We start from the raw sequence: 4,631 nt of genomic DNA on the forward strand, positions 1-4,631 counted from the left end.
CCTGTGCCTGCTCCTTGCCTGCAAAGCCATCCCGGCCAGGGGAGGGGGTGGGGGGCTCCTGTGCAGGGCTCAGTACCTCCTGCCTGTGTGAGCCTCACACACTTACCGTCTCTGTCCTTGGAGCCCAGGAAGCCCTCAGGAGAGCTCGTAGCTAGGGAGAGGCAGGAACCGGATCTGGACCCACACCTCCCGAGCAGTGCATGTCCTGTCAGGCTGTCGACTGGAACCCAGGCAGCTTCTGCCTCCTCTCCTCACACCTCGGGGAGCTGGCCTTCCTCTCCCCCCAGGCTCCACCTCCCACCACTCTCCTGAGAGGCCTGGCCTGGCCAGGCTAGCAACAGCCTCAGGCCCCCCTGCCCTCCGGGGGCCCACGCTGGGAGGGAGACCCCGGTGGCACAAATGCGTGGTGATGGAAGTATGTGTGCAGAAGGCTGGAGGGCCGCCGGCGGTGGTGCCCAAGTGGAGATGAAGTACTCCCTCCAGCCTGGCCTGCCACGCAGGGCCGGGGCCTGGGTGAGGGCTGCATGCAAAGGGGCTGGCTGGTGAGCAAGGGGGGACTGGTAGGCGGGGTGCAGGCTTTGTGTGCTAGACCCTGAGTTTGGCTTTTCAGCCCCCGGGGTGGCGATGAGGGCCGGGGTGGGATCTGTGCCTTGGAAACTCTTGAGCTCCGGCTAAGATAAAGCGCACAGGTTTCAGAACCCAGAAGGATGGATGAGAAGGGCCCCTGAGGCTGGGGTGGGGGGCAGGGAGGGGAGTTAGGAGGCTGTTCAGAGGGATAGTGGGCCAGACCGAGGGCAGGACCAGGAATGGGGGCGCCCAGAGGGAAGGATGCAGAGAGGAGGGAAACTGGAGGCCTCCTGGGGCCTCGCCTCCCGTTTGTTCCTTCCTCTCCTGCCCCTTGCGGGAGGGACACAGGCCTTTTGGGTGGAAGACTGTCCTGAGCAATAACTGCGGGAAAGGGGGACGTGGCAGATTTGGGACAGTTCTTCTCTCTGAGTCTGAGCCCAGCTTCCGGGTGGCTCTGGCGGAAACCCACAAAACTAGAATCACCCCCACCCATGGCACCCCCTCCCTGTCAGTCTGACCTGTGCTTTCTTGGGCCAGTCCCCCAACTGAAGATTCTGCCTGGTTCTCTCCTCCCCACACCCAGCCTCCCCAGGATGACCAAGGCAACAGCAGGCGCTTGAGGCCAGGAGTCTGGGAGTCTGGGGGGACCCAGAAGAGCCCTGGGCTGGGGGCAGAGATGTGGGTCCGCTGTTGCCCTCGTGATCTGGGCAGACCTCGCCTTCCCCCGTGTGGGGCCCCTTCTTGCGTGCAGTTCTGTTCTGAGACCAACTTCCTTTGTCTTGGAGGGACCTCAGCGTCTATGTCTTGGCCTTGTCTGTTTCCCAGCTCACAGCCAAGCAGCAGTAGCAGCAGAGCTCACCCCTCAGGAAGCCCACCTGCCCCGTGGTGGGGGAAAGGCAGGAAGGAGTGGGTGTTACGGGCAGCTAGTGGAGAAAGTGTGGGACCAAGCCCCGCCCCCGCCTCGACGGCTGGGTGGCTTCCAGCGAGGTCCCTGCTCTCTCTGGACTTCAGCAGTCTCCCTCTTTCCAGCCGGGATGCTCTCGGTACCCGGATGGGCCTCTGGGAGAAGACTGGAGGGACAGAACACACTCCTTTGTCTCGATAGAGGCGCCAGCAGAGGCTGGGCAGGAGGAAGCCGTGCGCAGTGAGGCATGAAATGAGACCCTGTAAATCCATGTAAATGAGGCGGCGGGGAGAGGCCAGGCCAGGCACAAGGCTCCTGACCTGTTTTCCCCCCGTGGGCAAGAAACACAGTGGGTCCTGGATGGTGATGGACCATCAGGACCGTTTGGCTGGGCCTGGAGGCATGGAGATCCCCCATGATATCAGGGCACCAACATCAGCCCCTTGGGGGCCAGGCTGCGGGCAGGAGCCAGGCCCGTCCTTCTGCCTTCTTTCTTTGCATCACCCCCTGCCACCTGGAGGGGAGGAGGGGTTGGGCAAAACAGGGAGTTAAGACTGTTAAACACCAAAGCTCAGCTCCGCTAGGGAAGCTAGAAGGAATGGGAGACTCCTTTCTGACCCAAAAGGGCCACTAAGGTTTACCCTGGTGGCTCCGCCTCCTGCTGTCCTATCTCCGCTGCAGGAAGGCCGCTGCCATCTAGTCTCTCTGCTGCCTGATGTCCTTAACCGCCATTTACAGCCCCGCACATCCCTGCCTTCTCTACCCTGGTCTCCTTCAGTCCCCTACGACCTTCGTTCTTGTGAGTCTGTCCCCTGGAATGCCAGGAGTAGCATGATCCCAGGTAGAGATTTCACAACGACTTTGAGTTCTTCAGAAGAGTCCAGAACCGTCCCTTCCACTAGCACCACTGATGCCTGGGCCTGCTTGGTCGTGAGCTGTGGGTTGGGGAGGGGGCAGATGGAGACTTAGGGTGAGTCAGGCTCCAGGGTCCTTGGCTAAGGAAGGCACAGCCCCTGCCCCTGAGACCCTCGAAGCCTGGCAGGGGAGGCAGAAGTGGGGCTGGACGGTGATGATCCTGGGAAGCACTTACCCAGCCCATGGTGGTGGTTATGCGGTGGTTTGAGGGGGACTTAGGGGACAATAGAAGTCCCTAGAGTGGAGAAATCCCTGAAGAAGAGGGAATAGCATCTGCGAAGGCCTGGGGATGTACCAGGGCCTACAGCGTCCCGGGCTTGGCTGCAGTAGTGTGAGCTCCGGGAAGGCAGGGAGTCTTTTGCCAGTTTGGGTGACAGCTGAGTCTCTAGCACCTAGAACAGTGCCTGCAGCACATTCTTGTTGAATCCATGGGTAAAAGAGGAGCGAGTATCTGGAAGTGCGATCGCATGACTCCGTCACTGCCAGCTCCTGGGAGCTAAGGCCCTCGATCTTCGTCCTGCAGGTACTAGGGAGCCATCGAAGGATTTTGAGCAGGGGGAGGGTGATGATGAGTCTAATGATGGTGAAGACGATCAGGGCTTGATGGGGGCCTCCAGTGCCCACACGTCATCCCCGCCTGCCTCACCCCAAGCTCACGCCCTTCTCGCATCCCCAGCCATTTCCAGCCGCCTCCGTGGCCCAATTTTAGCCTCTCATTGTCTGGACGGGGCCCTCCCAGCTGGGGTTCCGGCCAGGAGGTCTGTGGGCTGGAATAGGGCTGACACGGCTAACTCAGGCTCAGGAAACACTTTTATGTTGATATTGGTTAACTCTGGGAGGAAGAGTCCTTGGGAAGAAAACAAAAACAAAACCACATTCCCAGGGTCGCCAGTGGCCACAGGCCAGCCCACGCGAGAGGAAAGAGCCCAGAGCCACACCCGGGAAGCACTTGTCCCGTTGGCGTGCGGGTGCCTTTCTGAAGGATGGTGCGCGTGCCAGGACTGCCGGGCCAGCACCTGAATAAAGTTCCCGAAGGCCTGGCCTCCCACACTGGCAGTTCAGTCAGGTTGGGCCAGTGGATGGGCTCGGAGGGCTCAGGCAGGGTGAACACATGCTTCGGGTTGGGCCCATAACCTAGAACATGTGGGCTAACGTGGCCTGCAACTTTACCCAGCTCAGGGGGCTGACTCATGCCCACAGCAGACATTACTAATCAATGGCGGCATTTCTTTCTCCTGAGATCAGTGACAGATTTCCTCCGGAACGACATTCTTCAAAAACTCCCGAACACTTGGGACGTGGCTCATCTGAACTGAGAGGTGCCATAAGTCTAAAAGACATAATGGATATTGAAGGTGTAATAGGGAAAAAAATTATTAATAACATTGTTTCAGTGATTACACTTGGAAATGAAAATGTTTTGGATATATTGGGTCAAATAAAATATGTTGTGAAAGTTAATCTCACCTGTTTCTCTTAACTTCTACCTAATGTGACTACGAGAAAACTGAGAAGTGTCCCTGTGGCTCACAGATGTTTCTGTTGGACTGCACTGCTGGGAAGTATCTGCTCTGTGAGGACAGGGAACGTGGTCTTTTTTTAAAGATTTATTTTATTTATTTGGGAGTGCGAACTGGGGGAGGGGCAGAGGGAGAGGGAGAAGCTCAGGCAGACTCCCTGCTGAGCGCAGAGCCCTATGTGGGGCTCGATCTAATGACCTTGAGATCATGACCTGAGCCGAAATCAAGAGTCAGATGTTTCACCGACTGAGCCCCCCAGCCGCCCCTCTCTCTTTTTTCTCACAGCTAAATCTCCACCTAGATTAGTGCCTGGCACACAGTAGGTGCTCAGTAATTATTTGTGCAATGAATGAATGCATCCTTGTCAACGTTGCTCTTCAGGGAACCACCGCCAATGAATCAGATAGAACGCATTTGCCACCCTGAGCTCAGGCAAGAGCTCCAACAGGGTGTTAAAATCCCCATTTGTGCTTTCCAATTTCAGAGCACGTATCACCTTCTCGGGACTCTCAAAGCCCAGAAGGGGCAGCTGGAGGTGGACTTGGGTGATAGTTCTTCCCCACCACTGGTCCTCTGAACGGGAACTTCTGGGTCCTTCTGATGAGGAAGCAGGGCAGCATGCAAATGACATGGAAATCACCTCTTAGGGGCATTTGCCTCCCCCGGGGTGCTGGCGATGCTTCCAGTCTACTTTCTGGCCCCAGCCCCTAGTCTCTAGGGACAAA

This window comes from Ursus americanus, chromosome 28, assembly GCF_024610735.1.
Source record: "Ursus americanus isolate L20-20 chromosome 28, mUrsAme1.1.p, whole genome shotgun sequence".
NCBI lineage: Eukaryota > Metazoa > Chordata > Mammalia > Carnivora > Ursidae > Ursus > Ursus americanus.